This window comes from Bidens hawaiensis, unplaced genomic scaffold, assembly GCF_021521415.1.
Source record: "Bidens hawaiensis isolate Kalapana, Puna unplaced genomic scaffold, B.hawaiensis_p1.1 tig00036719_1, whole genome shotgun sequence".
NCBI lineage: Eukaryota > Viridiplantae > Streptophyta > Magnoliopsida > Asterales > Asteraceae > Bidens > Bidens hawaiensis.
Window position 1 is genome coordinate 38,205 of NW_027505427.1, and position 16,120 is coordinate 54,324.

The window sequence follows — 16,120 nt, forward strand, 5'->3', positions numbered from 1 at the left end:
TAGGTTCCGGAACCGGTTTTTTTGTGCACATCTAATATAAATAATAGGCTTGTTTAGGCTCGTGAACCAACTCCAATTCAATAAGTGAAGCTGTGACTTGGGCTCGTCTATTAAACAAGCTTATTTTTAGGCTCCAGCTCTTTTAAGCTCGGCTCGATTCAAGCCTTTTGTGAACCGATCTCAAGTAGCTAATTTACATCCTTGGTTTTCTCAAGTAGCATACTGCATATGTACAGCAGTACAGGCATGCATACAAACCGAATAACCAAAATAACCGAACAAAATAACTAACTCAACATGCATTCAACCCAAACTAACCAAACTGTCTATAGTCGAAACCAAAAATATATAAAAAAAACTAGCAACAGAAACACTGGCCATAGGTTTGGTTTTGGCACATAACCGAACCGATCCATGCTCACCCCTAGCATCTGTAAACATGATCCACAATACGAAAAATCATAACAACCAAACCGAAAAACAACTCGAAACAAACACAAAACGCTTAAGAGCGCGTTATTAACAACATATTTTTCCTTTGAGCAATGTCAAGTAATTAAAGATGATATAAAAAATAACTCGAAACAAAGACCATTTGTAATCAAATCTACCTACAAAAGATAAGTTATTAGACCCTCTAAACACTTAACAACTTCAAGAAACATAATCAAGATTATCTTTTTCCAAGAAATCATTAATATTTATAAGTAAAAATCTGTTTTTTCTTCATCCTGAACAATTAAAAATAAAAAAAGATTAAAAAAGATTAAAACTTTTGTTGAAATAGTTGTGAGTTACCCATGATCAAGAATCATATGCCCATGAAAAACACACCAACTTCAGCACCCCATAACCGCGCAATTGTACACGAAATTACTCGACTGTTTCCGCCCGAGCATGGTCCATCGAGGCGGCCCGTCTCGTGGGACCCACGAATTCACTTCTATAAACCCCGCCCCACTCGTTCTCGGCCCGCCAATAACAATAACGCGATCACCACACCCCCTAAACGCAATCCCCCAACCGTTCATCGAATTGGCCCGTTCGGGCAATCTTCCGACCGTTTCCCATTCTTTCCGGTCCTTAATATACTTTCTAACTTCCATATCCGCACAGTCAGCAGCATACAGCTCATTATCTACAACCGCCACTAACGGTGGCGCCTCAGCGCCACCCCCCCTCACCGGTGACATATTTGGAATTTCCTTCCATACCCTTGTCCCCAAATCATATTCTTCACCGCACGTCAACGGGTTCATGTCGGTCCCACTGATCCCACCGATCAAATAAAACTTACTATCCATAAACACACCCGAACACATTTTCCTCGGTTTATGCATGTTCGGAAGCGTTTCCCACGCACCTGACTCGCTATTGTAAAGCTCGGCCGAGTTCACGATATTTCCACTCGGGTTGACCCCCCCGGCCACAATCGCAATCTCGCCTAAACTCGCGGACCCGAATAAACATCGGGGCTGGTTCATTAACCGCCCGGATGACCATGAGTTAGTTAATAAACTATACTTGTATATTACATGATCAAGAACTTCTTTTCCTAACACAAGTAGCTCGGTCCCGACCGCTAAAGACTCTTTATCGGAAAACTGAAAACACGTGTTTGACGACATTGTCGGTAGGTTCATCCAACGTTGTTTCGTAGGATCGAAAGCTTCCCATTGGACCAAATGGCACGAAAAATAAACCCAATGCTCGATAATATTGTTCTGTCGTCTTAACCTATAAAGGTCACCGGTTCGAATTAGGTCACGAAACGCTCCGTTTAGTGATGCGATTGACCCGTAATCGGATCTTGAGCATTTGAGTAGACAGCTAATCGAGTTGTCTCGACCGATGGCGTGGATTAGGGAACTTGTATCCGAGACATTGCCCGCGTTGTGTTGATTAGTCGAGGCTAATGAAAGATCAAGAAAACCTAATCCAAGATCAAGATTGTTGTGATCGGGAGATTGGGTCGAGTCTGAGTCATCGCTTGTGTGGTGTTGATTGTTGTCTAGTTGATCAAGAAAACCTAATTCAAGATCAAGATTGTTGTGATCGGGAGATTGGCTTGAATCTGAGTCATCGCTTGTGTGGCGTTGATTGTTGTCGGGTTGATCAATATTATTGTAATCGGGGGATTGTTTGCGGGTTTTTGGGGGGTGGGTGATTTCTTCTTCGTCTTCGGTATCTAACGGTCGTTTTTCGTGATGCGATTCGATCTTCTCGATGTTGAAATTACTCATAAAACCCCCCCAAGTGTTGTCTGGGTTGTTGTTGAAGCTTCTTGAAACCAAAAAAGATCTTTCTTCTAGCATACCTTCTTGAATCAGACCCAAAAGCTGAAACTTTTGGGGATTTTCGAAGAACCCTGATCAAGATTTCTTGAAATCTTGTTGAATCAAACCTGAAAGATTGAAACTTTTCGGGATTTCTGAAGAACCCTAATCAAGATTTCTTGAAATCTTGTTGAATCAAACCCGAAAGATTAAAACTTACGGGGATTTTCAAAGAACCCTGATCAAGATTTCTTGAAATCTCGTTGAATCAAACCCGAAAGATGAACACTTTTCGGGATTTCCGAAGAACCCTGATCAAGATTTCTTGAAATCTCGTTGAATCAAACCCGAAAGATCGAAACTTTTCGGGATTTCCGAAGAACCCTAATCAAGATTTCTTGAAATCTTGTTCAATCAAGCCAAAAGATTGAAACTTTCTTGTATTTTTCAAGAACCCTAATCAAGATTTCTTGAATCTTGTTCAATCATACCCAAAAGATTGAAGCTTTTCGGTTTTTCTGAAGAACCCTGATCAAGATTTCTTGAAACTTTTGGGGATATTTGAAGAACCCTAATCAAGATTTCTTGAAATCTTGATCAATCAAGCCCAAAAGATCAAAACTTTTGTGTATTTTTGAAGAACCCTAATCAAGATATCTTGAAATCACCTCTTTTGATCAGCAACCAAGCAACCTTCTCAACTGAAAAAATAATCCCAAATAGGAAAACATTTATCACATCAATCAATACACTCATATATATCAGATAGATGAGTCAGACAGATAATAAATCCAAGATCCATATAAATTAATTAGCTAAAGAAAGTAAGCAGCACAGTGAAGCAATCCAATTGATGTTAATCCACAATTGGCAATAACTTGTAACACAACATATATAAAGATAAACAGAATCTATTCCACAAATGAATAATAAAGATAATATCTTCTAATTGCTAATTCCAGATCTCTTAAATCTATTATTATTATTATTATTATTATTATTATTATTATTATTATTATTATTATTTCTTGAATTTGTTCAATCAAAACAAAAAATTAAAAACTGTAATAAATTTCAAAACAAACCCTAATCAAGATTTTTTTATAATTTTGCTAAATTAAATCCCAAATATAGAAAAAAAAGCAATATTTTCAAATATCCTAAATCAGTAAATCAACTAATTGAAATTAAAAAAAAAACTTGAATTAGATCTACTTGATGTGACATTACACTAATTAAGCAAAAGGGTATTGAAAAAAACTTACCTTTTGTATCCAATTATATGCTCCAAAATAATAAGAATAATATACACATATACATATACATATACATATATATATATGTATATATATCTTTTTCTTTCTCTACATGAATTTGTTAGCTCATCAATGCTTTCTTTCTCAATCTCTTCATATAAAAAAACTTGCTTTTGTATGTATGTATATATATATATAAGAGGCTTTTGGGGTTAAGATTTGTTGGGGTAATAGAAATTAGAGTAAGAGATGGGTTTTGGTTTTTGTAAGGTGTTAATGCTTCATTTGTAATAAAAATCAAAACTTTTTATTATTATGGACAGATGTATACATACATATATATATGTATATATACATTGGAGAGATATATAGAAAGAGAGAGAGAGGTGATGAGATCAGAGGAAGAAGGAGAAGACGGCGGTTGACGATGGAGTGTGGGACCCACAATCAGCTGGTTTTTATTTATTTATTTATTTATTTATTATTATTATTATTATTGGAGTATTATTATTTTTGAGTTAGGCGGTTAATATCTTATTCTATTGTAAATAATCGAGTCTAATTGTTTTGGATCTAGTAAGTCTTAACCATCATACCTGTCCTGGTCTGGATTCAGCTGATATTGTTGTACTCCGAGGACTACGTTCCAACAAAAATACTTGTATGCATCAAAAACCCCAGACTCGGCGGGGTAAATGCATTAAAAAGGGACAAATTTTAGCGTATGGTGCTGCTACAGTTGGTGGCGAACTCGCTTTGGGTAAAAACGTGTGGCCCGACCTTATTGTAATATAACCGGATCTGATTGGTTCGGGTTTCACGGGTCTTACCTGGTTTATGTTCACCTCTAGTCTTGACACGTGTTATTATTATTATTATTATTATTATTATGAATGTATTAGAATTTTTTTTTTTTTGCATGAACCCTTTCAAATATACTATAAAACGATTACAATAAAGTGGCAGGCAAACGGGCAACAAGCTGCGCCGCAACCCCCTTTTGAATAGCAAACCCAATCCTGCTAAAAACAAAACTTTGGGACCTAGAAGCTGAAGAGGTTCCGTGTACGACGCGCTGAACCCTACTCAAATATTTCACAACCTCTTGGGCAAGAAAACCAAATGCATCAAAGGCAAATGGTAGAAAGACATGTTGATTATCTAAACAAGCTTTCTCGTGTTTAACAACTTTGCCCGATTCAGCCTTCAACGCAGCCTAACCCACAACAAACCCACGGTCTCTGAGCCCAAGAGGGGACACTCCTGTAAGATCCACACAGGCGTGTTTCCCCCCTGCCCACCCGAACACAAGAATATCAGCTGGTCGTAAAGTAGACCTCCCTTCAAGAGGATCCGTGAGAAAGTTAACAGGGGCCTCCTTTTTAGCAGAAATCCCTGCCCGTTTAAGAACATCACACAGAACATCCCTAACCCAATCATGTCTGTATTTAAAGCCAGACAATTCTTTGCAATGCACCGCATGGTCACCAAAAGAATCCAAACAGACCTTGCGACAAATTGGGCAAGGCTCATCAGTCGGGAACATAGGGATCATTAACCGGTACTTAAGGATAGCCCGATACTCCAAACCCGACATACGTTGGCCTAATCCTTCAATGGGGATGGCCGTTAGAAAATCCTGAGCCCGATTAGCCCGAAGGCATTCAAACACCACCTTTTGGCGAAGGGATAGATCAAACTTCACTTCTAAACTCTTGACGATTCCACTAAATAAGGCACTCGCCACAACATGTTGGGCTTTATGGAGGGCGGTGTCCTTATTAGAGAACCCGCTAAGATCAAAATCTGGAAGTGAAGTACGTAAACGATCCATCGCACACCCATAATCAGAGTCCAAGCCATAATAATCACAACCCCGCAGAATATGGTATTGCAAACACCACGATTGTGCTCTCGAAGCCACAAAAGCATATGTAGATACATCCTCGGCTGAACAGAGACCCAACCCCCCATAACGGGTCGGAAGTGATGCCAACCTCCATTGGAGATCCCCAAAGAACGGACCTCCACAAACCACGATGTCCTCAATCGCCCTTCGAAGACCATTGTCAAATATAGAAACAGCTTCCCCCATATACATAGGTAAAAGCTTGGCGACTCCCATACATGAGCGAAGCAAAAGAAGCTCGCATTGAGGATCCCGAAGTCTTGGGAGACAACTCATCAGTTCCACAGCGCTAGATGCCCTTTTCATAGCCAAACTGCTGATAAACCCCGCATCCCGGCTTACAGCACCACCAAGGAGTTTCACGCCAAGCACCGGCCTTCCAATCCCGTAAGGGAACAACCCCTCATGCACCTTCACCCCATTGCATGTTGGCCAAAATAACTCTGTTTTCTTAACGTTTAATTCAAGACCCAAACGAGGGCCCTCAGACCTGATAATATTTAATGCTTTGGCCACCTCTCTAGTATCCCCGATAATCGTGCCATCATCCAAGTACCAAGCATGAAAAAGAAGCTTGCACCGATCTCTGATTTGGTGAACAAGTGGGTGCAAAACTAAGGCAAAAAGGAGAGGCCCAAGAGGGTCCCCCTGTTGAACCCCAGTGGTGGATGTAATGTAAGTATCACCCACATATAACCTAGCCGACTACCCATATAAAAACTCCACCCAAAGAGAAATGGAAGGACATCGACTCCGGACCTCATGTAGAAGGGTCGTCCTATCTACTAAGTTGAAGGCATTGGAGAAATCAACAGTAAGCATAGCCAATGACCCATCCGAATGAAACTGATTTAGAAACCTGTTCGCGCTATGGAGCACGGCCTCTGCCCCACTGGGGACTCCCACCCCAAATTGAAAGTCACCGAGGTATTTAGCCATCTCTTTCCCGACACCCCTCATAGCCACCTTAGAGACCAACCGCCTCCAATGGCCCCAACAGCAATAGGTCTAATCCCATTGTCCGACTTAAGCAACGGCGTAAGTGGGGCAGACGCAACAAACTCTGCCAACACCTTAGGACACCTTCCCCCCAAAAATAAATTAACTACCTCAGAGATAGCTTTGAGCAAACCATCCGCAATCGGAGACCCCTTTCCGCACAACGCATCTAAAATGTGTTGGGCTCGCAAACCGTCCCGCCCACACGAAGTCCCTTTAGGGAAAGATTTAATGCACCCAAGCACACTATCAACGTCCACGACAAGGGGAGACTCAGAAAGCAAGGAAACAGGCATAATCGGAGGTGCCATAATCGGAGGGGAGACTCAGAATGCAACGAAGTCCCTTTAGGGAAATGGGTATATTTTTAAGTGTTTGTTAAACTGGTTTTGTTTGGGTGTAAATGAATCAACTTGGGTTTGATAAAGTCGAGCTCGAGTTTGAGCCGAAGCATGTTCAAGCTCGACCCTTGATACATGTAGCTTGGCACAGCTTGAGAGCTCGGTTCCATTAGCTTAACAAAGATCAAGTTTGGTTTATATCAAGCTCTATATTCAAAACTCGAGCTTGTTTTGTGAGAAAACTTTTAAGTTTAAACTCTGACTTTTATTTATATTCTTATGTAATTATTGTTATTATTATGTGGTGTGTATATTTATACACTATAAATACATATCAACTATTATTTAATACACATTTAGTATATTTAAATAATAACTTATATTCATATAAATAACATGATTTAGGATCGTAGGCTTACCCAAGCGTGTAATATGAATTTCATACTCATGCTTGTCTATTAGTCTATACGAGCTTGTTCTTAAGTTTGAGATCCTTTAACTCAGATCGATTCAATCTTTTATCACCGGGGTAACTCATGAACTACTTAACTAATTACATATTAGTTTTTAGGTTATAAAGTTATTAGAATGCAAATTGTTGAAACTAAAGTTGCATTTAAATCCACATAAAAGATTACAAAACAATATTTTGAACTTAGGTTAATTCAAATAAACCGAACCACTAGAGAAATAAATAAAAATAAAGCAAATAATATATGTTATTAATTAAATGTACTTATAAAATATAAAAACTATATATAACTTTGAATTCAAATATTCGGGTCGAATTAGTTCAAAAGATTCATATATTTATATTTGATTTAAATTTGTTATCACATGCACCATCAGGTTGGTCAGTACTGATCTTTAAGGCACCCCTATCAAATCGTCATAGCAAATAGGGTTCATTCAACTACCCGAATCAGTTAATAATATTGATATGATTGTTTGTGTCATGTGATTGGTTGGTTTTAAATCTACATAGCTTTTAATAAATCTTCATGGTATTTAAAATTTGAGGTGACAATCTCTCATTTCTAAGTATTATTTTCCGTAATCTCCATACACCCGTAACACAACTAGCAACAAAAACCGAATTTTAATAATACAAATCTAGTTCAAACAAAGAAGAGAGTACCATTTAAATATGAGTTACTAGGTTTTAATCGTGTACGTCTCTACAGACAGTTTATTTATCGAATATTATTATTAATCTGCCAGCTTTTTAAAGTTAGGAGAATTTCATCTTAGTTCATCTAAGAACATGCTTTTAAATCTCTTGTTTTTATTAATAATATTTTATTATATTATTAATATTTTACTTAGTTCATCTTTAATCCATTATAATATTAATTAATATATAATTTATTATATATTTATGACACAACCACTATGAACATGCTTTTAAATCTCTTGTTTTTATTAATAATATTTTTTTCATGAAATGACATATTTATCCTTTGTGATCCCTTCTTTTTGACGTCATTCAAAGGGCATTATTGTCTTTTTAATATAATCAATTTTGTAATGGTAATCTTGATTGAAATTCTTATTCATCATTTCAAATTATTTTTTTTTACATTTTTTCTGTTTTGTTTTGTTTTTTGAAAAACTTTATATAAGAAAACATGGTGTTACAAAATTTGTTTTATAAGGTTTGTAACTTCAATGGCTCTTTAGTTATTATTAATTAAATTGAATGGTTTTTTAATTATAATTTACTTAACCACTTGTAGTTTTATTGAGATGGATTCATGGTCGTCGGCTCACTAACGTCAACGACGAGGTAATGGTGGTTTGTAATGGACTATCGACACTAGAGTTATGTTTAATGTGAACATAACATACAACCCTCTTTTCTTTTCGCATATAGATACTTTTAGGGCATGTTTGGGAGTGCTTTTATTTTTTGCTTTTTGTTTTTTGGAGGTGCAAAATGTCCAAAATGCCCCTCCAAAAGCACATAAAAGCTTCAATTTGATGCTTTTAGTTGATTTTAGAGGGGTATTTTGGACATTTTACCCCTCTAAAAAGCAAAAAGCAAATAGGAAAAACACTCCCAAACACCCACTTAGATAACCAAAAGTAAAATGTATATAATATTGCATTTAAACTATAAAACCTGATTATTATTTTTATTTATCTTAACTTTTAAATGTTAGCGTATAGTTATCAGTAAAATTTTAAGTTATTACATAAAATACTAGTTTAGAAAGTGGAGGCAATTATATTATATACATTTGATTTTTGGTTTTAATATGCAAAACATTGTTGCTTAGTATTTTTTAATCATATATTTATATAAAAAAGTGTTACACAACGAACCTCATAGGTTAACCTGAGCGTGTTCCTTTTGACTAGACGTGTTTGTAAGTTTGAGAAGCAACTGACTCTCAACTTGTTTAACCTAAACCTAAACCCATAAATTTTATGTCACTTTATAAAATAAAATTTTGAACGAAATATATATTAATATTATTTTAATCAAAATATCAAGCATTATTATCAAAATACACAATTGTATTTAGACATGTTGGCCTTTAATAATACAAGCTATTAACTATCAACCATTAATAATCCATGTTGACAATGTAACCAATGACACTTCTAGATTCTAACTTTCACTTATCTCCTTTCTAACAATATACGACATTCCGATTGAAATATACATTAATCAGTCGTTCATTTTAGACTTAGAGGGTTAGTTTTTGGCATTGCTAACGAGTTTGGAGGCCTAAATCGAAATGAAATTTTGTGGCTCTTTAAGACCATTATGACAAAACAAAATAAAATAATAATAATAACAATAAAACGAAATGCTTGCTACAAGTTTTGAACTCGAGACATAAAGCTTAACAATAGCCAAGCTTGCCACCCGGCCATATATATTTTTTAGTTTATTTTGTCTATAAAAATATATCTATATATAATGGTTTTTATGAAATTGAATGTCTTAATTAAGTGTGGGCATAAAGCCCATGCCTGATTTCGCTGGCCCACGGACCGGCCATGGTTTTAGGAGAGTATAAGTTTACACTTGACATTGAAAGTGAACGTAAGGAATATCGTTGATCATGTATTAAGTATAGATCATTATCAGCTATGCGCTACAATTATGATTAATAAGATACGATTATGTTAATATTAACAAACTTTACAATACTCTCTATTTGATAACAAAACTTTATAGCAAAATGTCATTCAAGTTTAACATTTTAAAAAATTCATAAAAAGGTATAAGTTTAATAACCAAACTCTTTGGCTCAAATATAATCAAGGAGATAAAAGTTCGAATCGTGTTCTATGGTACAATGTGTACGTGTGGGGCCCACTTGCGTTGACTAATATTTTCGCGCGTAGCAACCAAGTCACGACGGCTCACACATGTCTATACGTGTTGTGTGGTCTCACAATATTTTGACTAGATTAATGTTTTATTTTTAAGGTTGTTTTTTTCAACATTAGGGTTCTTGTTATTAAAACTCGATAAATTGACAAAAGACGTCCTTTATGTTTAATCGTTTTTTCATTGTACGTCCTTTAGCAAAATAAATGGCAGAAAACATCCTTTACATTTAGAAACTCTATCACATTATGTCCTTTGATCATAACCCAGTTAACTTTTCTCGTTAAATCTGGTCATGTGCAGAGCACATGAGGGTATTTTGGTCATTTTACTCTTGAAAATTAATCATCTTTAGGTTGTTAGTGAATGGTTCAGAGTTAATATTATTTTAATTTGCAATGGTAAAATGACCAAAATACCCCCATGTGCAAGACACAATGACCATATTTAACGGGGAAAAGTTAACTGGGTTAGGGTCAAAGGACATAATATGATAGAGTTTTTAAATGTAAATGATGTTTTCTATCATTTCTTTTGCAAAAGGACGTCCATTGAAAAAACGATTAAACATAAAGGACGTCTTTTGCCATTTTGTCTTAAAACTTCTTTTGAAAATGTCAATACTGCATCCAGTGTTTTAAAAACCGGTTCATATTGACTGGTTGAACCAGTAATATTAAGTTGCGCATATCAGGCTGGTATTTTGAACATGATAATTTTAGGTGGTGTGTTAGAACATCAGACCGGTGGGTATTTTTTCTTTTCTAAAATACCGGTTTAAACCGACAAAACGGTTTTAAGTTCAAGGGATTTTTGATATTTTACGACCCTTATTTTTTAAAAATTAATTTTAACCTAGCAATTAACATCAAAACAAGTAAACTTTTGTGTTATATTTGAAAAATCGAGTGCTTTTGTATTATTTTTTTTATTATGAATTAACTTTTTAATTATATTTTACTATGGAATACCTTTGGGTTATTATTTGAGTTAAAGTTGTATTATATGAAGTTACAATGTAAACTATTTAACTCGACCGAACCTACTGATTCAACTTGTTGTATCATTTTTTAGTTCAATCTGATACGCGTAAAAAACTAGTTGTATGTTTAAAGTTGGTATGAACATTAAAAAAAAATTCAAAGAATGAAACCATACTAAAATGAAAGTCAATTGTGACGGTTTGATTGGACGCTTTAAAAGTTGGTTTTCGGATTAGTACAAACCCAAAAAAGAAATATGAACTGGCCTTTTATATTCCTATATTAAAAGTTATCTTCAATTTCGACATGGTGTTTTAATGTTCATGTTTACAACTTACAATTTAAAAAAAGGATTATTGGATTTAAATAATCTCATCTTTAATGGGTTGGCCAATAATAATCTCACATCCGGTATTTTCTGCTGGCAGTCCCACTTTTTCAAGGTTTTTTGTTTTATGATCCCCCGTAAAAAATAATTAACGGGGTTAAGTTTTTGGTGACGTGGCTAATGACTTGGCATTTTAAATATTGTATTTGATATAAACATAAAAAACAAAATATGTTATTTATTTAATTATAACTTAACCCAACCCACCTCTCGTCTCCCTCTTCTTCCTCCTTTGCCACCAAACTCATTTCTGGCAGGCCACCACCTTCGTCCGTCTTCTCCGATCAATTCCAGATCTACTCACTAAAGTTCCATATCCGATTAAGCTCCTCCATTTGCATTACCTGCAGCAGCACCTGCTCTACCACTACGTGCCTCCTCCGCCGCGACAATCAACACTCTACCGCGCATCCGTCTTTTATATCCGTTGACTCTGCTCAAGGTTTGAGCTCTCATCCTTGGAGTTTTGCTTGATGGGTTGCATCTGGAGGTGGGGTCGGGTCCGGATTCGAGGTCTCGGTCTTTCATGGTGGCTTTTTTGAGATCGACGTAGCTGGTGAAGGATTTAGTCAGCAGGTCGTTCATGGTGTGATTGGAATTGGAATTGAAATCTGAATCTGGGTTTGATTGATGAAGGAGAAAGAAATATTGAAATCGGAAAGTGGGTAAAAGCCATGTAGGAAAATAAAAATATAGGTAAAAGCCATGTAGGATAATGAAAAAGCCAAGTCACTAGCCACATCAGCAAAAAATTAACCCCGTTAATTATTTTTAACGGGGGATCATAAAACAAAAAACCTTGAAAAGGTGGGACTGCCAGCGAGAAATACCGGAGGTCAGATTATTATTGACCAACCCTTTAAAGGTGGGATTATTTAAATCCAATAATCCTTAAAAAAAACAACCATTTTTTATCGAGTTCACATTTTATGATCGAACCAGCTTAGATTCACCCATTCTCTACTTTTATCCTATATTCGAATTTGGCTCGTTCTAGACAGGTTTTAAAGTATATATAGAATTTAAAGAATCCATATTAGGTTCTTAGATCATTGTTTTAACTCAATTAGTTAGCATAGTTTCCTCGTCTAAAATCATCGTTAAATTACTATTTAATTTGAGCTAGAGAGAGAATTGTATGAATACGTGTGAATAGTTAATTGAAAACCCAATTAGAAAATTGCATATGTCGTGGTGCGCCAACGTGCAAGTGTCTTAAACACTACATGAGCATGGCTTGATGGATTTTACTTGAACATGGTATTCCTTCATCTTCACATTTATTATTTGGTGTGACATTTTCGGTCTTGTCTAACACATTATCTAAACCTGGTCCACAATATAGAAAATTATAAAAACTATAATAATAATAATAATAATAATAATAATAATAATAATAAGTTTTAACTTTCCAAAATTTGTATGACTTGTGACTTAATTCATATTTCATTCTCACAGGCAATGTTAAAAGACAACGTGTTTTAAACACCAGCCAACTTTATTATACCATGGATTTGCATGTTGACCACTTTTGGCATGCCGCAATAAACATAATAAAGCTAAATATAGCACACATAAAATGACATTAGGGAAACTATGCCATCATGTGGGATCACTTGTCAACCTTGATTCTTTTCTATAATCTTATTTGAATTGTAATGATAAACACTCTTTGCAGATGGGGTGTATTAACGTGTATTTGGTTGGTATAGGCTAAGTTTATTACAAAACCGATACTAAGTTGAAAAATAATTTCTGTCAACACAGAAAACAAACACTCGTATACAACTTATTATAAAAATACTTGATGTAACAACATGAAATTTCGAGTTCAAAGTATCAACTTTCCAAAGTCTAGGGACTAAAATTGCCAAAATCCAAACTTGAGGGTTAAAAATAAAAATTTGGTTTTCCTGACCCATCGCGCTACGCGATGAGTCAGAAGAGACTCCCATCGCATACCGCGATGGGATGTCTGACAATATGTGACACGTGTGCCACGTGGCACTATGTGCTGCCACGTGGCAACACTGCTGCCACGTGTCGCCACGTGGAGCGGCGCCTGTCACGTGTCAACACGTGGCAGGTCTACACTGTGAGTCAGTAGACCTATATCGCGGTACGCGATAGGTCTGCTGAGGGACCCATCGCGTACCGCGATGGGGACCAATTTGAGGTCTATAAATAGCAAGGTCGGGATCTCATATTTTCACACTCAGATTCAGTATTCCACTTTCTCACTAGCATCTCTCTAAATCCCGACAATCGTATATTCGATCTACCTCGATAAACGTGCCATAATACCTTGTTAAGTGTGCCCCGATCCCACGTTTGTGTACAACGTTTCCTCGAAGTGCGTGCCACCCTCCACCCACATACAACCAATATGGTGTTTGTTCTCGAGGTTCGTGCCAACGAGTGTTGAAGATTTGGCGTTCCTCAATTTGCGTGTCGAGAAAAGTAAAGTGGCGTCGGAGTGCTGCTCAAGTCCCTAGGGTTTCTATACGCCATTAAGGTGTAAGGCCCTGTTACCGGTAGCCCTACTTGCGTGTTGGATTTACTCATAAACGCAGTTCTAAATATCAGAGTTAATTAAAACATTCGCGGAATATAAAAGCTTTCATAAAACATTTCATAACAAAACACCTCTTGTCTTAAAACAACATCTTGTCTTTCAAAATAAACAAAACATTAAACTTAAACGTCTTGAGTCTTCCGATGCCAGCCCCTTATTCAGTGCCACGTGTCTCCTCAAGCGAGCTGCCTCATCCTACTCACCTGCGTGCATACTAAAAGTCAGCTACGCTGAGTGAGTTCTAGTTAATCACATAATCATACAATACCTTCTTACATTTCATACTTAACCTCTTAACTTTCTTACATACACACGTAAGTGCATATACTTTCATTCTTACCTTCATACTTCCTTTACATACATAATCATACGTTTTAAAGAGCCTTTCGCCCTATAACCTCACAGATATTATAAGGGTCTGGTCCCTAACATCACAGATATTATAAGGGTCTGGTCCCTAACATCACAGATATTATTAGGGTCTGGTCCCTAACATCACAGATATTATTAGGGTCTGGTCCCTTTGTTTCGTGTAACTGTATCGTACCTGTTCATACATACTTTCCTTGACAATAAGGTGCAATCTCCGAAGAGCGTTCACGTACCATCGTCATAACATACATACATTATGCATACATCATATATTCATACATACATCCTATCTTTCATCATACTTATCAATCATATCTTAACTACCACCTGACGGTACATGCAATATCCGAAGATCGTTCACGCACCGTCAAACAATCATCATACATAAATCATACAATGCATACACTTACCACTTAAGATAAGTGTATTAACTATCACATCGAGTATGCACACAGCCCCGAAAACATAACAAGGAAGTGGGGCTAGAAACTCACCTCAATGTGGTTGCGTTCACCGTTTACGGTTATTCCTTTCTCGAGCTGTGCACGACTAACTGTATAATAATTATACGTTTCAGTAAACTATCACTACACATATCGCCTTTCTAGTTTAATCATTACCCTCAACGAACGGGGGTCCGGGGGCAGCGCCCCTGGCAGCGGGGTTCTAGGGGCGACAGCCCCTAGCGGGGTCCAAGGGGCAGAGCCCCTGGCTGGGGTTAAGCTGCCAGGTTAGCTTGGAAAAATTTTATTTTCATTAACTGTCTTATCACATTTTCCATTAACATTTTGAATCATTGAATAATATGCTACTTAAAAGTTCAAGGGTTTATTTGTAATTAAATCATTCTTTTCTAAGTCTAGGGACTGTTCTGTCATTCTTTCAAAGTTCTAATTCGTCACTCAGTTCTTAACGAATGGGAATTCATAACGAATTAGCCATTATAGCGAATCTGCCTTTGTAACGAATCAGGCATCTTAACGAACTGGTCCTTATAGCGAATTGGACCTTAACGAACTGATCTGGTCAACGAATGAACCCTATAACGAAGGGGGTTCATTCGTCCTTCTCTTAGCGAATGGCCTTAGCGAATGGCCTAGTTCGCCCTTATTTCCATAACGAATGCTAGTTCGCTAATCTTTCCTTAACGAATTAGTACACGAATCAAAGCTAGTTCGTTATATTCCCTTAGACGAATCAGCTAGCGAATCGCTTCTAATTCGTCAATTACTCCCTAGCGAACTAGGGTTAGGTCAGGGGATGTCAGAACATTCCCTGACACCCGTAACCTTGTATTAACTTTTCCGGCGCCGCCATTGCCGGAAAGCCGCCGGAAAAACGCGAACTCACCGGAAAAACGAGTTTTAACTCGTTTTTCGTCGTTTTTCGCCTCGTTCGATCCAGATCTGAGCTAGGGTGATCCCTAAGCTCATCATAGGTTCGGTTTATACCCGATTCCACCCGGATCTCGTGATTTAAACGGTTAAACGGTGTCGGCTCGTCGTTTCGCAACTATATCTCACGGGTTAAGCTCATACAATACAATACTATCATTACCTCGGGTCAGTTCTCGGTTTCCTTCTTGATATCGGTTTAGAGAGAGAGAACTAGAGAGAGAATCTTAAGTGTGTGTTTTGGATGGTGTAAGGGATATGTGTAAGTGAATTAAATGGAG

The 16,120-nt window shown here is 36.9% G+C and overlaps 1 pseudogene across 1 annotated transcript; it reads right to left on the reverse strand.

Annotated features, from left to right (window-relative positions):
* Window positions 1-594: 594 nt before the first annotated feature.
* Window positions 595-2,640, reverse strand: LOC143613127 (F-box/kelch-repeat protein At1g26930 pseudogene; annotated as a pseudogene). The gene is made up of 2 exons (XR_013150061.1): window positions 2,566-2,640; window positions 595-2,491 (listed from the first exon to the last, which is right to left on the reverse strand). The product of XR_013150061.1 is annotated as an F-box/kelch-repeat protein At1g26930 pseudogene (transcript).
* Between the last annotated feature and the right edge of the window lie 13,480 nt (window positions 2,641-16,120).